Below are 21,003 nucleotides of genomic sequence, written 5' to 3' on the forward strand. Positions count from 1 at the left end.
CCGCAAAATTTCTGTTGCATCTGAAAGTAGAAACTCGCCCGATTACAACGGTATGCGTTCTTTTCCCCTAGGCCGTTCTAGTTATTCGTTTCGAGCATCAGCACTGCGAAAATTTTGAGTTTCTCAAGCGTTTCCTACCTCCAAACTGCCATATCTCGCGAACGGATTGACCAATCCGCAAAATTTCTGTTGCATCTGAAAGTAGAAACTCGCCCGATTGCAACGGTATGAGTAGTTTTCCCCTAGGCAGTTCTAGTTATTCATTTCGTGCGTCAGGACTGCGAAAATTTTGAGTTACTCAAGCGTTTCTTACCTCCAAAGTGCCATATCTCGCGAACGGATTGCCCAATCCGCAAAATTTCTGTTGCATCAGAAAGTAGAAATTCGCCCGATTACGACGGTACGTGTAGTTTTCCCCTAGGCCGTTCTGGTTATTCGTTTCGAGTATCAGAACTGCGAAAATATTGAATTTCTCAAGCGTTTCTTACCTCCAAACTGCCATATCTCGCGAACGGATTGACCAATCCGCAAAATTTCTGTTGCATCTGAAAGTAGAAACTCGCCCGATTGCAACGGTATGAGTAGTTTTCCCCTAGGCAGTTCTAGTTATTCATTTCGAGCATCAGGACTGCGAAAATTTTGAGTTACTCAAGCGTTTCTTACCTCCAAAGTGCCATATCTCGCGAACGGATTGCCCAATCCGCAAAATTTCTGTTGCATCTGAAAGTAGAAATTCGCCCGATTACAACGGTACGTGTAGTTTTCCCCTAGGCCGTTCTGGTTATTCGTTTCGAGTATCAGAACTGCGAAAATATTGAATTTCTCAAGCGTTTCTTACGTCCAAACTGCCATATCTCGCGAACGGATTGACCAATCCGCAAAATTTCTGTTGCATCTGAAAGTAGAAACTCGCCCGATTGCAACGGTATGAGTAGTTTTCCCCTAGGCAGTTCTAGTTATTCATTTCGAGCATCAGGACTGCGAAAATTTTGAGTTACTCAAGCGTTTCTTACCTCCAAAGTGCCATATCTCGCGAACGGATTGCCCAATCCATAAAATTTCTGTTGCATCTGGAAGTAGAAACTCGCCCGATTACAACGGTATGCGTACTTTTCCCCTAGGCCGTTCTAGTTATTCGTTTCGAGCATCAGAACTACGAAAATTTTGAGTTTCTCGAGCGTTTCTTACCTTCAAACTGCCATATCCCGCGAACGGATTGACCCATCCGAAAAATTTCTGTTGCATCTGAAAGTACAAACTCGCCCGATTACAAAGGTATGAGTAGTTTTCCCCTAGAACGTTCTGGTTATTCATTTCGAGCATCAGCACTGCGAAAATTTTGAGTTTTTCAAGCCTTTCCTACCTCCAAACTACCATATCTCGCGAACTGATTGACCAATCCGCAAAATTTCTGTTGCATCTGAAAGTAGAAACTCGCCCGATTACAACCGTATGCGTTCTTTTCCCCTGTGCCGTTCTAGTTATTCGTTTCGAGCATCAGAACTGCGAAAATATTGAATTTCTCAAGCGTTTCTTACCTCCAAACTGCCATATCTCGCGATCGGAGTGACCAATCCGCAAAATTTCTGTTGCATCTGAATGTAGAAACTCGCCCGATTACAACGGTATGCGTTCTTTTCCCCTAGGCCGTCCTAGTTATTCGTTTCGAGCATCAGCACTGCGAAAATTTTGAGTTTCTCAAGCGTTTCCTACCTCCAAACTGCCATATCTCGCGAACGGATTGACCAATCCGCAAAATTTCTGTTGCATCTGAAAGTAGAAACTCGCCCGATTGCAACGGTATGAGTAGTTTTCCCCTAGGCAGTTCTAGTTATTCGTTTCGAGCATCAGGACTGCGAAAATTTTGAGTTACTCAAGCGTTTCTTACCTCCAAAGTGCCATATCTCGCGAACGGATTGCCCAATCCGCAAAATTTCTGTTGCATCTGAAGGTAGAAATTCGCCCGATTACAACGGTACGTGTAGTTTTCCCCTAGGCCGTTCTGGTTATTCGTTTCGAGTATCAGAACTCCGAAAATATTGAATTTCTCAAGCGTTTCTTACCTCCAAACTGCCATATCTCGCGAACGGATTGACCAATCCGCAAAATTTCTGTTGCATCTGAAAGTAGAAACTCGCCCGATTGCAACGGTATGAGTAGTTTTCCCCTAGGCAGTCCTAGTTATTCATTTCGAGCATCAGGACTGCGAAAATTTTGAGTTACTCAAGCGTTTCTTACCTCCAAAGTGCCATATCTCGCGAACGGATTGCCCAATCCGCAAAATTTCTGTTGCATCTGAAAGTAGAAATTCGCCCGATTACAACGGTACGTGTAGTTTTCCCCTAGGCCGTTCTGGTTATTCGTTTCGAGTATCAGAACTGCGAAAATATTGAATTTCTCAAGCGTTTCTTACCTCCAAACTGCCATATCTCGCGAACGGATTGACCAATCCGCAAAATTTCTGTTGCATCTGAAAGTAGAAACTCGCCCGATTACAACGGTACGTGTAGTTTTCCCCTAGGCAGTCCTAGTTATTCATTTCGAGCATCAGGACTGCGAAAATTTTGAGTTACTCAAGCGTTTCTTACCTCCAAAGTGCCATATCTCGCGAACGGATTGCCCAATCCGCAAAATTTCTGTTGCATCTGAAAGTAGAAATTCGCCCGATTACAACGGTACGTGTAGTTTTCCCCTAGGCCGTTCTGGTTATTCGTTTCGAGTATCAGAACTGCGAAAATATTGAATTTCTCAAGCGTTTCTTACCTCCAAACTGCCATATCTCGCGAACGGATTGACCAATCCGCAAAATTTCTGTTGCATCTGAAAGTAGAAACTCGCCCGATTACAACGGTACGTGTAGTTTTCGCCTAGGCCGTTCTAGTTATTCGTTTCGAGTATCAGAACTGCGAAAATATTGAATTTCTCAAGCGTTTCTTACCTCCAAACTGCCATATCTCGCGAACGGATTGACCAATCCGCAAAATTTCTGTTGCATCTGAAAGTAGAAACTCGCCCGATTACAACGGTATGAGTAGTTTTCCCCTAGGCCGTTCTAGTTATTCGTTTCGAGCATCAGAACTGCGAAAATTTGGAGCCTCTCAAGCGTTTCTTACCTCCAAAATACTATATCTCGCGAAAGGATTAACCAATCCGCAAAATTTCTGTTGCATCTGAAAGTAGAAACTCGCCCGATTACAACGGTATTAGTAGTTTTCCCCTAGGCAGTTCTAGTTACTCGTTTCGAGTATCAGAACTGCGAAAATATTGAATTTCTCAAGCGTTTCTTACCTCCAAACTGCCATATCTCGCGAACGGATTGACCAATCCGCAAAATTTCGGTTGCATCTGAAAGTAGAAACTCGCCCGATTACAAAGGTATGCGTACTTTTCCCCTGGGCCGTTCTAGTTATTCGCTTCGAGCATCAGAACTGCGAAAATTTTGAGTTTCTCAAGCGTTTCTTACATCCAACCTGCCATATCTCGCGAACGGATTGACCAATCCGCAAAATTTCTGTTGCGTCTGAAAGTAGAAACTCGCCCGATTACAAATGTATGCGTACTTTTCCCCTGGGCCGTTCTAGTTATTCGCTTCGAGCATCAGAACTGCGAAAATTTTGAGTTTCTCAAGCGTTTCTTACATCCAACCTGCCATATCTCACGAACGGATTGCACAATCCGCAAAATTTCTGTTGCATCTGAAAGTTTAAATTCGCCCGATTACAGCGGTACGTGTAGTTTTCCCCTAGACCGTTCTAGTTATTCGTTTCGAGTATCAGAACTGCGAAAATATTGAATTTCTCAAGCGTTTCTTACCTCCAAACTGCCATATCTCGCGAACGGATTGACCAATCCGCAAAATTTCGGTTGCATCTGAAAGTAGAAACACGCCCGATTACAACGGTGCGTGTAGTTTTCTCCTAGGCCGTCCTAGTTATTCGTTTCGAGTATCAGAACTGCGAAAATATTGAATTTCTCAAGCGTTTCTTACCTCCAAACTGCCATATCTCCGAACGGATTGACCAATCGGCAAAATTTCTGTTGCATCTGAAAGTAGAAACTCGCCCGATTACAACGGTCTTAGTAGTTTTCCCCTAGGCCGTTCTAGTTATTCGTTTCGACAATGAGAACTGCGAAAATTTGGAGTTTCTCAAGCGTTTCTTACCTCAAAACTGCCATATCTCGGGAACGGATTGACCAGTCCGCAAAATTTCTGTTGCATCTGAAAGTAGAAACCCGCCTGATTCCAACGGTATGAGTAGTTTTCCCCTAGGCCGTCCTAGTTATTCGTTTCGAGCATCAGAACTTCGAAAATTTGGAGTTTTTCAAGCGGTTCTTACTTCACAACTGCCATACCTCGCGAACGGATTGACCAATCCGCAAAATTTCTCTTGAATCTGAAAGTAGAAACTCGCCCGATTACAACGGTATGAGTAGTTTCCCCCTAGGCCGGTCTAGTTATTCGTTTCGAGCATCAAAACTGCGAAAATTTTGAGTTACTCAAGCGTTTCTTACCTCCAAACTGCTATATCTCGCGAACGGATTGCACAATCCGCAAAATTTCTGTTGCATCTGAAAGTTTAAATTCGCCCGATTACAACGGTACGTGTAGTTTTCCCCTAGGCCGTTCTAGTTATTCGTTTCGAGTATCAGAACTGCGAAAATATTGAATTTCTCAAGCGTTTCTTACCTCCAAACTGCCATATCTCGCGAACGGATTGACCAATCCGCAAAATTTCGGTTGCATCTGAAAGTATAAATACGCCCGATTACAACGGTATGTTTAGTTTTCCCCTAGACCGTTCTAGTTATTCGTTTCGAGTATCAGAACTGCGAAAATATTGAATTTCTCAAGCGTTTCTTACCTCCAAACTGCCATATCTCCGAACGGATTGACCAATCGGCAAAATTTCTGTTGCATCTGAAAGTAGAAACTCGCCCGGTTACAACGGTCTTAGTAGTTTTCCCCTAGGCCGTTCTAGTTATTCGTTTCGACAATGAGAACTGCGAAAATTTGGAGTTTCTCAAGCGTTTCTTACCTCAAAACTGCCATATCTCGCGAACGGATTGACCCATCCGCAAAATTTCTGTTGCATCTGAAAGTAGAAACTCGCCCGATTACAACGGTATGAGTAGTTTTCCCCTAGGCCGTTCTAGTTAATCGTTTCGAGCATCAGAACTGCGAAAATTTGGAGTTTTTCAAGCGTTTCTTACTTCAAAACTGCCATACCTCGCGAAAGGATTGACCAATCCGCAAAATTTCTCTTGGATCTGAAAGTAGAAACTCGCCCGATTACAACGGTATGAGTAGTTTTCCTCTAGGCCGTTCTAGTTATTCGTTTCGAGCATCAGAACTGCGAAAATTTGGAGTTTCTCATGCGTTTCTTACCTAAAAACTGCCATATCTCGCGAACGGATTGACCCATCCGCAAAATTTCTGTCGCATCTGAAAGTAGAAACTCGCCCGATTACAACGGTATGAGTAGTTTTCCCCTAGGCCGTTCTGGTTATTCGTTTCGAGTATCAGAACTCCGAAAATATTGAATTTCTCAAGCGTTTCTTACCTCCAAACTGCCATATCTCGCGAACGGATTGACCAATCCGCAAAATTTCTGTTGCATCTGAAAGTAGAAACTCGCCCGATTGCAACGGTATGAGTAGTTTTCCCCTAGGCAGTCCTAGTTATTCATTTCGAGCATCAGGACTGCGAAAATTTTGAGTTACTCAAGCGTTTCTTACCTCCAAAGTGCCATATCTCGCGAACGGATTGCCCAATCCGCAAAATTTCTGTTGCATCTGAAAGTAGAAATTCGCCCGATTACAACGGTACGTGTAGTTTTCCCCTAGGCCGTTCTGGTTATTCGTTTCGAGTATCAGAACTGCGAAAATATTGAATTTCTCAAGCGTTTCTTACCTCCAAACTGCCATATCTCGCGAACGGATTGACCAATCCGCAAAATTTCTGTTGCATCTGAAAGTAGAAACTCGCCCGATTACAACGGTACGTGTAGTTTTCCCCTAGGCAGTCCTAGTTATTCATTTCGAGCATCAGGACTGCGAAAATTTTGAGTTACTCAAGCGTTTCTTACCTCCAAAGTGCCATATCTCGCGAACGGATTGCCCAATCCGCAAAATTTCTGTTGCATCTGAAAGTAGAAATTCGCCCGATTACAACGGTACGTGTAGTTTTCCCCTAGGCCGTTCTGGTTATTCGTTTCGAGTATCAGAACTGCGAAAATATTGAATTTCTCAAGCGTTTCTTACCTCCAAACTGCCATATCTCGCGAACGGATTGACCAATCCGCAAAATTTCTGTTGCATCTGAAAGTAGAAACTCGCCCGATTACAACGGTACGTGTAGTTTTCGCCTAGGCCGTTCTAGTTATTCGTTTCGAGTATCAGAACTGCGAAAATATTGAATTTCTCAAGCGTTTCTTACCTCCAAACTGCCATATCTCGCGAACGGATTGACCAATCCGCAAAATTTCTGTTGCATCTGAAAGTAGAAACTCGCCCGATTACAACGGTATGAGTAGTTTTCCCCTAGGCCGTTCTAGTTATTCGTTTCGAGCATCAGAACTGCGAAAATTTGGAGCCTCTCAAGCGTTTCTTACCTCCAAAATACTATATCTCGCGAAAGGATTAACCAATCCGCAAAATTTCTGTTGCATCTGAAAGTAGAAACTCGCCCGATTACAACGGTATTAGTAGTTTTCCCCTAGGCAGTTCTAGTTACTCGTTTCGAGTATCAGAACTGCGAAAATATTGAATTTCTCAAGCGTTTCTTACCTCCAAACTGCCATATCTCGCGAACGGATTGACCAATCCGCAAAATTTCGGTTGCATCTGAAAGTAGAAACTCGCCCGATTACAAAGGTATGCGTACTTTTCCCCTGGGCCGTTCTAGTTATTCGCTTCGAGCATCAGAACTGCGAAAATTTTGAGTTTCTCAAGCGTTTCTTACATCCAACCTGCCATATCTCGCGAACGGATTGACCAATCCGCAAAATTTCTGTTGCGTCTGAAAGTAGAAACTCGCCCGATTACAAATGTATGCGTACTTTTCCCCTGGGCCGTTCTAGTTATTCGCTTCGAGCATCAGAACTGCGAAAATTTTGAGTTTCTCAAGCGTTTCTTACATCCAACCTGCCATATCTCACGAACGGATTGCACAATCCGCAAAATTTCTGTTGCATCTGAAAGTTTAAATTCGCCCGATTACAGCGGTACGTGTAGTTTTCCCCTAGACCGTTCTAGTTATTCGTTTCGAGTATCAGAACTGCGAAAATATTGAATTTCTCAAGCGTTTCTTACCTCCAAACTGCCATATCTCGCGAACGGATTGACCAATCCGCAAAATTTCGGTTGCATCTGAAAGTAGAAACACGCCCGATTACAACGGTGCGTGTAGTTTTCTCCTAGGCCGTCCTAGTTATTCGTTTCGAGTATCAGAACTGCGAAAATATTGAATTTCTCAAGCGTTTCTTACCTCCAAACTGCCATATCTCCGAACGGATTGACCAATCGGCAAAATTTCTGTTGCATCTGAAAGTAGAAACTCGCCCGATTACAACGGTCTTAGTAGTTTTCCCCTAGGCCGTTCTAGTTATTCGTTTCGACAATGAGAACTGCGAAAATTTGGAGTTTCTCAAGCGTTTCTTACCTCAAAACTGCCATATCTCGGGAACGGATTGACCAGTCCGCAAAATTTCTGTTGCATCTGAAAGTAGAAACCCGCCTGATTCCAACGGTATGAGTAGTTTTCCCCTAGGCCGTCCTAGTTATTCGTTTCGAGCATCAGAACTTCGAAAATTTGGAGTTTTTCAAGCGGTTCTTACTTCACAACTGCCATACCTCGCGAACGGATTGACCAATCCGCAAAATTTCTCTTGAATCTGAAAGTAGAAACTCGCCCGATTACAACGGTATGAGTAGTTTCCCCCTAGGCCGGTCTAGTTATTCGTTTCGAGCATCAAAACTGCGAAAATTTTGAGTTACTCAAGCGTTTCTTACCTCCAAACTGCTATATCTCGCGAACGGATTGCACAATCCGCAAAATTTCTGTTGCATCTGAAAGTTTAAATTCGCCCGATTACAACGGTACGTGTAGTTTTCCCCTAGGCCGTTCTAGTTATTCGTTTCGAGTATCAGAACTGCGAAAATATTGAATTTCTCAAGCGTTTCTTACCTCCAAACTGCCATATCTCGCGAACGGATTGACCAATCCGCAAAATTTCGGTTGCATCTGAAAGTATAAATACGCCCGATTACAACGGTATGTTTAGTTTTCCCCTAGACCGTTCTAGTTATTCGTTTCGAGTATCAGAACTGCGAAAATATTGAATTTCTCAAGCGTTTCTTACCTCCAAACTGCCATATCTCCGAACGGATTGACCAATCGGCAAAATTTCTGTTGCATCTGAAAGTAGAAACTCGCCCGGTTACAACGGTCTTAGTAGTTTTCCCCTAGGCCGTTCTAGTTATTCGTTTCGACAATGAGAACTGCGAAAATTTGGAGTTTCTCAAGCGTTTCTTACCTCAAAACTGCCATATCTCGCGAACGGATTGACCCATCCGCAAAATTTCTGTTGCATCTGAAAGTAGAAACTCGCCCGATTACAACGGTATGAGTAGTTTTCCCCTAGGCCGTTCTAGTTAATCGTTTCGAGCATCAGAACTGCGAAAATTTGGAGTTTTTCAAGCGTTTCTTACTTCAAAACTGCCATACCTCGCGAAAGGATTGACCAATCCGCAAAATTTCTCTTGGATCTGAAAGTAGAAACTCGCCCGATTACAACGGTATGAGTAGTTTTCCTCTAGGCCGTTCTAGTTATTCGTTTCGAGCATCAGAACTGCGAAAATTTGGAGTTTCTCATGCGTTTCTTACCTAAAAACTGCCATATCTCGCGAACGGATTGACCCATCCGCAAAATTTCTGTCGCATCTGAAAGTAGAAACTCGCCCGATTACAACGGTATGAGTAGTTTTCCCCTAGGCCGTTCTAGTTATTCGTTTCGAGCATCAGAACTGCGAAAATTTGGAGTTTTTCAAGCGTTTCTTACTTCAAAACTGCCATACCTCGCGAACGGATTGACCAATCCGCAAAATTTCTGTTGCATCTGAAAGTAGAAATTCGCCCGATTACAACGGTATGAGTAGTTTTCCCCTAGGCCGTTCTAGTTATTCGTTTCGGGCATCAGAACTGCGAAAATTTGGAGTTTCTCAAGCGTTTCTTACCTCAAAACTGCCATATCTCGCGAACGGATTGACCCATCCGCAAAATTTCTGTTGCATCTGAAAGTAGAAACTCGCCCGATTACAACGGTATGAGTAGTTTTCCCCTAGGCCGTTCTAGTTAATCGTTTCGGGCATCAGAACTGCGAAAATTTGCAGTTTCTCAAGCGTTTCTTACCTCAGAACTGCTATATCTCGCGAACGGAATGACCAATCCGCAAAATTTCTGTTGCATCTGAAAGTAGAAACTCGCCCGATTACAACGATATGCGTACTTTTCCCCTAGGTCGTTCCAGTTATTCGTTTCGAGCATCAGAACTGCGAAAATATTGAATTTCTCAAGCGTTTCTTACCTCCAAACTGCCATATCTCGCGAACGGATTGACCAATCCGCAAAATTTCTGTTGCATCTGAAAGTAGAAACTCGCCCGATTACAAAGGTATGCGTACTTTTCCCCTGGGCCGTTCTAGTTATTCGCTTCGAGCATCAGAACTGCGAAAATTTTGAGTTTCTCAAGCGTTTCTTACCTCCAAACTGCCATATCTCCGAACGGATTGACCCATCCGCAAAATTTCTGTTGCATCTGAAAGTAGAAACTCGCCCGATTACAACGGTATGTGTAGTTTTTCCCCAGGCCGTTCTAGTTATTCGTTTCGAGCATCAGAACTGCGAAAATTTTGAGTTTCTCAAGCGTTTCTTACCTCCAAACTGCCATATCTCGCGAACGGAGTGACCAATCCGCAAAATTTCTGTTGCATCTGAAAGTAGAAACCCGCCTGATTACAACGGTATGAGTAGTTTTCCCCTAGGCCGTTCTAGTTATTCGTTTCGGGCATCAGAACTGCGAAAATTTGGAGTTTCTCAAGCGTTTCTAACCTCAAAACTGCCATATCTCGCGAACGGATTGAACCATCCGCAAAATTTCTGTTGCATCTGAAAGTAGAAACTCGCCCGATTACAACGGTATGAGTAGTTTTCCCCTAGGCCGTTCTAGTTAATCGTTTCGAGCATCAGAACTGCGAAAATTTGGAGTTTTTCAAGCGTTTCTTACTTCAAAACTGCCATACCTCGCGAACGGATTGACCAATCCGCAAAATTTCTCTTGCATCTGAAAGTAGAAACTCGCCCGATTACAACGGTATGAGTAGTTTTCCCCTAGGCCGTTCTAGTTATTCGTTTCGAGCATCAGAACTGCGAAAATTTTGAGTTTCTCGAGCGTTTCGTTCCTCCAAACTGCCATATCTCGCGAACGGATTGACCAATCCGCATAATTTCTGTTGCATCTGAAAGTAGAAACTCGCCCGATTACAACGGTATGAGTAGTTTCCCCCTAGGCCGGTCTAGTTATTCGTTTCGAGCATCAGAACTGCGAAAATTTTGAGTTACTCAAGCGTTTCTTACCTCCAAACTGCCATATCTCGCGAACGGATTGCACAATCCGCAAAATTTCTGTTGCATCTGAAAGTAGAAACCCGCCTGATTACAACGGTATGAGTAGTTTTCCCCTAGGCCGTTCTAGTCATTCGTTTCGGGCATCAGAACTGCGAAAATTTGGAGTTTCTCAAGCGTTCCTTACCTCAAAACTGCTATATCTCGGGAACGGAATAACCAATCCGCAAAAGTTCTGTTGCATCTGAAAGTAGAAACCCGCCTGATTACTACGGTATGAGTAGTTTTCCCCTAGGCAGTTCTAGTTACTCGTTTCGGGCATCAGAACTGCGAGAATTTGGAGTTTCTCAAGCGTTTCTTACCTCAAGGCTGCTATATCTCGCGAACGGATTGACGAATCTGCAAAATTTCTGTTGGATCTGAAAGTAGAAACCCGCCTGATTACAACGGTATGAGTAGTTTTCCCCTAGGCCGTTCTAGTTATTCGTTTCGGGCATCAGAACTGCGAAAATTTGGAGTTTCTCATGCGTTTCTTACCTCAAAACTGCCATATCTCGCGAACGGATTGACCCATCCGCAAAATTTCTGTCGCATCTGAAAGTAGAAACTCGCCCGATTACAACGGTATGAGTAGTTTTCCCCTAGGCTGTTCTAGTTATTCGTTTCGAGCATCAGAACTGCGAAAATTTGGAGTTTTTCAAGCGTTTCTTACTTCAAAACTGCCATACCTCGCGAACGGATTGACCAATCTGCAAAATTTCTCTTGCATCTGAAAGTAGAAACTCGCCCGATTACAACGGTATGAGTAGTTTTCCCCTAGGCCGTTCTAGTTATTCGTTTCGAGCATCAGAACTGCGAACATTTGGAGTTTCTCAATCGTTTCTTACCTCAAAACTGCCATATCTCGCGAACGGATTGACCAATCCGCAAAATTTCTGTTGCATCTGAAAGTAGAAACCCGCCTGATTACAACGGTATGAGTAGTTTTTCCCTAGGCCGTTCTAGTTATTCGTTTCGAGAATCAGAACTGCGAAAATTTGGAGCCTCTCAAGCGTTTCTTACCTCCAAAATACTATATCTCGCGAACGGATTAACCAATCCGCAAAATTTCTGTTGCATCTGAAAGTAGAAACTCGCCCGATTACAATGGTATTAGTAGTTTTCCCCTAGGCAGTTCTAGTTACTCGTTTCGGGCATCAGAACTGCGAAAATTTGGAGTTTCTCAAGCGTTTCTTACCTCAAGACTGCTATATCTCGCGAACGGATTGACGAATCCGCAAAATTTCTGTTGCATCTGAAAGTAGAAACCCGCCTGATTACAACGGTATGAGTAGTTTTCCCCTAGGCCGTTCTAGTTATTCGTTTCGGGCATCAGAACTGCGAAAATTTGGAGTTTCTCAAGCGTTTCTTACCTCAAAACTGCCATATCTCGCGAACGGATTGACCCATCCGCAAAATTTCTGTTGCATCTGAAAGTAGAAACTCGCCCGATTACAACGGTATGAGTAGTTTTCCCCTAGGCCGTTCTAGTTATTCGTTTCGGGCATCAGAACTGCGAAAATTTGGAGTTTCTCAAGCGTTTCTTACCTCAAAACTGCCATATCTCGCGAACGGAGTGACCAATCCGCAAAATTTCTGCTGCATCGGAAAGTAGAAACTCGCCCGATTACAACGGCATGAGTAGTTTTCCCCTAGGCCGTTCTAGTTATTCGTTTCGAGCATCAGAACTGCGAAAATTTTGAGTTTCTCAAGCGTTTCTTACCTCCAAACTGCCATATCACGCGAACGGATTGACCAATCCGCAAAATTTCTGTTGGATCTGAAAGTAGAAACTCGCCCGATTACAACGGCATGCGTACTTTTCCACTAGGCCGTTCTAGTTATTCGTTTCGAGCATCAGAACTGCGAAAATTTTGAGTTTCTCGAGCGTTTCTTACCTCCAAACTGCCATATCTCGTGAACGGATTGACCAATCCGCAAGATTTCTGTTGCATCTGAAAGTAGAAACTCGTCCGATTTCAAACGGTATGAGTAGTTTTCCCCTAGGCCGTTCTAGTTATTCGTTTCGAGCATCAGAACTGCAAAAATTTTGAGTTTCTCGAGCGTTTCTTACCTCCAAACTGCCATATCTCGCGAACGGATTGACCAATCCGCTAAATTTCTGTTGCATCTGAAAGTAGAAACTCGCCCGATTACAACGGCATGCGTACTTTTCCCCTAGGCCGTTCTAGTTATTCGTTTCGAGCATCATAACTGCGAAAATTTTGAGTTTCTCGAGCGTTTCTTACCTCCAAACTGCCATATCTCGTGAACGGAGTGACCAATCCGCAAAATTTCTGTTGCATCTGAAAGTAGAAACTCGCCCGATTACAACGGAATGAGTAGTTTTCCCCTAGGCCGTTCTAGTTATTCGTTTCGAGCATCAGAACTGCGAAAATTTTGAGTTTCTCAAGCGTTTCTTACCTCCAAACTGCCATATCACGCGAACGGATTGACCAATCCGCAAAATTTCTGTTGGATCTGAAAGTAGAAACTCGCCCGATTACAACGGCATGCGTACTTTTCCCCTAGGCCGTTCTAGTTATTCGTTTCGAGCATCAGAACTGCGAAAATTTTGAGTTTCTCGAGCGTTTCTTACCTCCAAACTGCCATATCTCGTGAACGGATTGACCAATCCGCAAGATTTCTGTTGCATCTGAGAGTAGAAACTCGTCCGATTTCAAACGGTATGAGTAGTTTTCCCCTAGGCCGTTCTAGTTATTCGTTTCGAGCATCAGAACTGCGAAAATTTTGAGTTTCTCGAGCGTTTCTTACCTCCAAACTGCCATATCTCGCGAACAGATTGACCAATCCGCAAAATTTCTGTTGCATCTGAAAGTAGAAACTCGCCCGATTACAACGGCATGCGTACTTTTCCCCTAGGCCGTTCTAGTTATTCGTTTCGAGCATCAGAACTGCGAAAATTTTGAGTTTCTCGAGCGTTTCTTACCTCCAAACTGCCATATCTCGTGAACGGATTGACCAATCCGCAAGATTTCTGTTGCATCTGAAAGTAGAAACTCGTCCGATTTCAAACGGTATGAGTAGTTTTCCCCTAGGCCGTTCTAGTTATTCGTTTCGAGCATCAGAACTGCGAAAATTTTGAGTTTCTCGAGCATTTCTTACCTCCAAACTGCCATATCTCGCGAACGGATTGACCAATCCGCAAAATTTCTGTTGCATCTGAAAGTAAAAACTCGCCTGATTACAACGGTATGAGTAGTTTTCCCCTAGGCCGTTCTAGTTATTCGTTTCGAGCATCAGAACTGCGAAAATTTTGAGTTTCTCGAGCATTTCTTACCTCCAAACTGCCATATCTCGCGAACGGATTGACAAATCCGCAAAATTTCTGTTGCATCTGAAAGTAGAAACTCGCCCGATTACAACGGCATGCGTACTTTTCCCCTAGGCCGTTCTAGTTATTCGTTTCGAGTATCAGAACTGCGAAAATTTTGAGTTTCTCGAGCGTTTCTTACCTCCAAACTGCCATATCTCGTGAACGGATTGACCAATCCGCAAGATTTCTGTTGCATCTGAGAGTAGAAACTCGTCCGATTTCAAACGGTATGAGTAATTTTCCCCTAGGCCGTTCTAGTTATTCGTTTCGAGCATCAGAACTGCGAAAATTTTGAGTTTCTCGAGCGTTTCTTACCTCCAAACTGCCATATCTCGCGAACGGATTGACCAATCCGCAAAATTTCTGTTGCATCTGAAAGTAAAAACTCGCCTGATTACAACGGTATGAGTAGTCTTCCCCTAGGCCGTTCTAGTTATTCGATTCGAGCATCAGAACTGCGAAAATTTTGAGTTTTTCAAGCGTTTCTTACCTCCAAACTGCCATATCTCGCCGACGGATTGACCAATCCGCAAAATTTCTGTTGCATCTGAAAGTAGAAACTCGCCCGATTACAACGGTATGAGTAGTCTTCTCCTAGGTCGTTCTAGTTATTCGTTTCGAGCATCGGAACTGCGAAAATTTTGAGTTTCTTAAGCGTTTCTTACCTCCAAACGGCCATATCTCGCGAACGGTGTGACCAATCCGCAAAATTTCTGTTGCATCTGAAAGTAGAAACTCGTCCGATTACAACGGTATGAGTAGTTTTCCCCTAGGCCGTTCTAGTTATTCGTTTCGAGCATCAGAACTGCGAAAATTTTGAGTTTCTCGAGCGTTTCTTACCTCCAAACTGCCATATCTCGCGAACGGATTGACCAATCCGCAAAATTTCTGTTGCATCTGAAAGTAAAAACTCGCCTGATTACAACGGTATGAGTAGTCTTCTCCTAGGCCGTTCTAGTTATTCGATTCGAGCATCAGAACTGCGAAAATTTTGAGTTTCTCAAGCGTTTCTTACCTCCAAACTGCCATATCTCGCGAACGGATTGACCAATCCGCAAAATTTCTGTTGCATCTGAAAGTAGAAACTCGCCCGATTACAACGGTATGAGTAGTTTTCCCCTAGGCTGTTCTAATTATTCGTTTCGAGCATTAGAACTGCGAAAATTTTGAGTTTCTCGAGCGTTTCTTACCTCCAAACTGCCATACCTCGCGAACGGATTGCCAATCCGCAAAATTTCTGTTGCATCTGAAAGTAGAAACTCGCCCGATTACAACGGTATGTGTAGTTTTTCGCCAGGCCGTTCTAGTTATTCGTTTCGAGCATCAGAACTGCGAAAATTTTGAGTTTCTCAAGCGTTTCTTACCTCCAAACTGCCATATCTCGCGAACGGATTGACCAATCCGCAAAATTTCTGTTGTATCTGAAAGTAGAAACTCGCCCGATTACAACGGTATGTGTAGTTTTCCCCTAGGCCGTTCTAGTTATTCATTTCGAGCATCGGAACTGCGAAAATTTTGAGTTTCTCAAGCGTTTCTTACCTCCAAACTGCCATATCTCGCGAACGGAGTGACCAATCCGCAAAATTTCTGTTGCATCTGAAAGTAGAAACTCGCCCGATTACAACGGCTTGCGTACTTTTCCCCTAGGCCGTTCTAGTTATTCGTTTCGAGCATCAGAACTGCGAAAATTTTGAGTTTCTCGAGCGTTTCTTACCTCCAAACTGCCATATCTCGCGAACGGATTGACCAATCCGCAAAATTTCTGTTGCATCTGAAAGTTGAAGCTCGCCCGATTACAACGGTATGTGTAGTTTTTCCCCAGGCCGTTCTAGTTATTCGTTTCGAGCATCAGAACTGCGAAAATTTTGAGTTTCTCAAGCGTTTCTTACCTCCAAACTGCCATATCTCGCGAACGGATTGACCAATCCGCAAAATTTCTGTTGCATCTGAAAGTAGAAACTCGCCCGATTACAACGGTATGTGTAGTTTTCCCCTAGGCCGTTCTAGTTATTCGTTTCGAGCATCGGAACTGCGAAAATTTTGAGTTTCTCGAGCGTTTCTTACCTCCAAACTGCCATACCTCGCGAACGGATTGTCCAATCCGCAAAATTTCTGTTGCATCTGAAAGTAGAAACTCGCCCGATTACAACGGTATGTGTAGTTTTCCCCTAGGCCGTTCTAGTTATTCGTTTCGAGTAATTAGAACTGCGAACATTTTGAGTTTCTCGATCGTTTCTTACCTCCAAACTGCCATATCTCGCGAACGGATTGACCAATCCGCAAAGTTTCTGTTGCATCTGAAAGTAGAAACTCGCCGGATTACAACGGTGTGAGTAGTTTTCCCCTAGGCCGTTCTAGTTATTCGATTCGAGCATCGGAACTGCGAAAATTTTGAGTTTCTCAAGCGTTTCTTACCTCCAAACTGCCATATCTCGCGAACGGAGTGACAAATCCGCAAAATTTCTGTTGCATCTGAAAGTAGAAACTCGCCCGATTACAACGGTATGAGTAGTTTTCCCCTAGGCCGTTCTAGTTATTCGTTTCGAGCATCAGAACTGCGAAAATTTTGAGTTTCTCAAGCGTTTCTTACATCCAAACTGCCATATCTCGCGAACGGATTGACCAATCCGCAAAATTTCTGTTGCATCTGAAAGTAAAAACTCGCCCGATTACAACGGTATGAGTAGTCTTCTCCTAGGCCGTTCTAGTTATTCCATTCGAGCAACAGAACTGCGAAAATTTCGAGTTTCTCAAGCGTTTCTTACCTCCAAACTGCCATATCTCGCGAACGGATTGACCAATCCGCAAAATTTCTGTTGCATCTGAAAGTAGAAACTCGCCCGATTACAACGGTATGAGTAGTTTTCCCCTAGACTGTTCTAATTATTCGTTTCGAGCATTAGAACTGCGAAAATTTTGAGTTTCTCGAGAGTTTCTTACCTCCAAACTGCCATATCTCGCGAACGGATTGTCCAATCCGCAAAATTTCTGTTGCATCTGAAAGTAGAAACTCGCCCGATTACAACGGTATGTGTGGTTTTCCCCTAGGCCGTTCTAGTTATTCGTTTCGAGCATCGGAACTGCGAAAATTTTGAGTTTCTCAAGCGTTTCTCACATCCAAACGGCCATATCTCGCGAACGGAGTGACCAATCCGCAAAATTTCTGTTGCATCTGAAAGTAGAAACTCGCCCGATTACAACGGTATGAGTAGTTTTCCCCTAGGCCGTTCTAGTTATTCGTTTCGAGCATCAGAACTGCGAAAATTTTGAGTTTCTCAAGCGTTCCTTACCTCCAAACTGCCATATCTCGCGAACGGATTGACCAATCCGCAAAATTTCTGTTGGATCTGAAAGTAGAAACTCGCCCGATTACAACGGCATGCGTACTTTTCCCCTGGGCCGTTCTAGTTATTCGTTTCGAGCATCAGAACTGCGAAAATTTTGAGTTTCTCGAGCGTTTCTTACCTCCAAACTGCCATATCTCGTGAACGGATTGACCAATCCGCAAGATTTCTGTTGCATCTGAAAGTAGAAACTCGTCCGATTTCAAACGGTATGAGTAGTCTTCTCCTAGGCCGTTCTAGTTATTCGATTCGAGCATCAGAACTGCGAAAATTTTGAGTTTCTCAAGCGTTTCTTACCTCCAAACTGCCATATCTCGCGAACGGATTGACCAATCCGCAAAGTTTCTGTTGCATCTGAAAGTAGAAACTCGCCGGATTACAACGGTGTGAGTAGTTTTCCCCTAGGCCGTTCTAGTTATTCGATTCGAGCATCGGAACTGCGAAAATTTTGAGTTTCTCAAGCGTTTCTTACCTCCAAACTGCCATATCTCGCGAACGGAGTGACCAATCCGCAAAATTTCTGTTGCATCTGAAAGTAGAAACTCGCCCGATTACAACGGTATGAGTAGTTTTCCCCTAGGCTGTTCTAATTATTCGTTTCGAGTAATTAGAACTGCGAAAATTTTGAGTTTCTCGAGCGTTTCTTACCTCCAAACTGCCATATCTCGCGAACGGATTGTCCAATCCGCAAAATTTCTGTTGCATCTGAAAGTAGAAACTCGCCCGATTACAACGGTATGTGTAGTTTTCCCCTAGGCCGTTCTAGTTATTCGTTTCGAGCATCGGAACTGCGAAAATTTTGAGTTTCTCAAGCGTTTCTTACCTCCAAACTGCCATATCTCGCGAACGGATTGACCAATCCGCAAAGTTTCTGTTGCATCTGAAAGTAGAAACTCGCCGGATTACAACGGTGTGAGTAGTTTTCCCCTAGGCCGTTCTAGTTATTCGATTCGAGCATCGGAACTGCGAAAATTTTGAGTTTCTCAAGCGTTTCTTACCTCCAAACTGCCATATCTCGCGAACGGAGTGACCAATCCGCAAAATTTCTGTTGCATCTGAAAGTAGAAACTCGCCCGATTACAACGGTATGAGTAGTTTTCCCCTAGGCCGTTCTAGTTATTCGTTTCGAGCATCAGAACTGCGAAAATTTTGAGTTTCTCAAGCGTTTCTTACATCCAAACTGCCATATCTCGCGAACGGATTGACCAATCCGCAAAATTTCTGTTGCATCTGAAAGTAAAAACTCGCCCGATTACAACGGTATGAGTAGTCTTCTCCTAGGCCGTTCTAGTTATTCCATTCGAGCAACAGAACTGCGAAAATTTCGAGTTTCTCAAGCGTTTCTTACCTCCAAACTGCCATATCTCGCGAACGGATTGACCAATCCGCAAAATTTCTGTTGCATCTGAAAGTAGAAACTCGCCCGATTACAACGGTATGAGTAGTTTTCCCCTAGGCTGTTCTAATTATTCGTTTCGAGCATTAGAACTGCGAAAATTTTGAGTTTCTCGAGAGTTTCTTACCTCCAAACTGCCATATCTCGCGAACGGATTGTCCAATCCGCAAAATTTCTGTTGCATCTGAAAGTAGAAACTCGCCCGATTACAACGGTATGTGTGGTTTTCCCCTAGGCCGTTCTAGTTATTCGTTTCGAGCATCGGAACTGCGAAAATTTTGAGTTTCTCAAGCGTTTCTTACATCCAAACGGCCATATCTCGCGAACGGAGTGACCAATCCGCAAAATTTCTGTTGCATCTGAAAGTAGAAACTCGCCCGATTACAACGGTATGAGTAGTTTTCCCCTAGGCCGTTCTAGTTATTCGTTTCGAGCATCAGAACTGCGAAAATTTTGAGTTTCTCAAGCGTTCCTTACCTCCAAACTGCCATATCTCGCGAACGGATTGACCAATCCGCAAAATTTCTGTTGGATCTGAAAGTAGAAACTCGCCCGATTACAACGGCATGCGTACTTTTCCCCTGGGCCGTTCTAGTTATTCGTTTCGAGCATCAGAACTGCGAAAATTTTGAGTTTCTCGAGCGTTTCTTACCTCCAAACTGCCATATCTCGTGAACGGATTGACCAATCCGCAAGATTTCTGTTGCATCTGAAAGTAGAAACTCGTCCGATTTCAAACGGTATGAGTAGTTTTCCCCTAGGCCGTTCTAGTTATTCGTTTCGAGCATCAGAACTGCGAAAATTTTGAGTTTCTCGAGCGTTTCTTACCTCCAAACTGCCATATCTCGCGAACGGATTGACCAATCCGCAAAATTTCTGTTGCATCTGAAAGTAAAAACTCGCCTGATTACAACGGTATGAGTAGTCTTCTCCTAGGCCGTTCTAGTTATTCGATTCGAGCATCAGAACTGCGAAAATTTTGAGTTTCTCAAGCGTTTGTTACCTCCAAACTGCCATATCTCGCGAACGGATTGACCAATCCGCAAAATTTCTGTTGCATCTGAAAGTAGAAACTCGCCCGATTACAACGGTATGAGTAGTTTTCCCCTAGGCTGTTCTAATTATTCGTTTCGAGCATTAGAACTGCGAAAATTTTGACTTTCTCAAGCGTTTCTTACCTCCAAACTGCCATATCTCGCGAACGGATTGACCAATCCGCAAAATTTCTGTTGGATCTGAAAGTAGAAACTCGCCCGATTACAACGGCATGCGTACTTTTCCCCTGGGCCGTTCTAGTTATTCGTTTCGAGCATCAGAACTGCGAAAATTTTGAGTTTCTCGAGCGTTTCTTACCTCCAAACTGCCATATCTCGTGAACGGATTGACCAATCCGCAAGATTTCTGTTGCATCTGAAAGTAGAAACTCGTCCGATTTCAAACGGTATGAGTAGTTTTACCCTAGGCCGTTCTAGTTATTCGTTTCGAGCATCAGAACTGCGAAAATTTTGAGTTTCTCGAGCGTTTCTTACCTCCAAACTGCCATATCTCGCGAACGGATTGACCAATCCGCAAAATTTCTGTTGCATCTGAAAGTAAAAACTCGCCTGATTACAACGGTATGAGTAGTCTTCTCCTAGGCCGTTCTAGTTATTCGATTCGAGCATCAGAACTGCGAAAATTTTGAGTTTCTCAAGCGTTTCTTACCTCCAAACTGCCATATCTCGCGAACGGATTGACCAATCCGCAAAATTTCTGTTGCATCTGAAAGTAGAAACTCGCCCGATTACAACGGTATGAGTAGTTTTCCCCTAGGCTGTTCTAATTATTCGTTTCGAGCATTAGAACTGCGAAAATTTTGAGTTTCTCAAGCGTTTCTTACCTCCAAACTGCCATATCTCGCGAACGGATTGACCAATCCGCAAAATTTCTGTTGGATCTGAAAGTAGAAACTCGCCCGATTACAACGGCATGCGTACTTTTCCCCTAGGCCGTTCTAGTTATTCGTTTCGAGCATCAGAACTGCGAAAATTGTGAGTTTCTCGAGCGTTTCTTACCTCCAAACTGCCATACCTCGCGAACGGATTGCCAATCCGCAAAATTTCTGTTGCATCTGAAAGTAGAAACTCGCCCGATTACAACGGTATGTGTAGTTTTTCGCCAGGCCGTTCTAGTTATTCGTTTCGAGCATCAGAACTGCGAAAATTTTGAGTTTCTCAAGCGTTTCTTACCTCCAAACTGCCATATCTCGCGAACGGATTGACCAATC

This window comes from Ptiloglossa arizonensis, chromosome 7 (assembly GCF_051014685.1).
Source record: "Ptiloglossa arizonensis isolate GNS036 chromosome 7, iyPtiAriz1_principal, whole genome shotgun sequence".
In the NCBI taxonomy this organism is placed as follows: domain Eukaryota; kingdom Metazoa; phylum Arthropoda; class Insecta; order Hymenoptera; family Colletidae; genus Ptiloglossa; species Ptiloglossa arizonensis.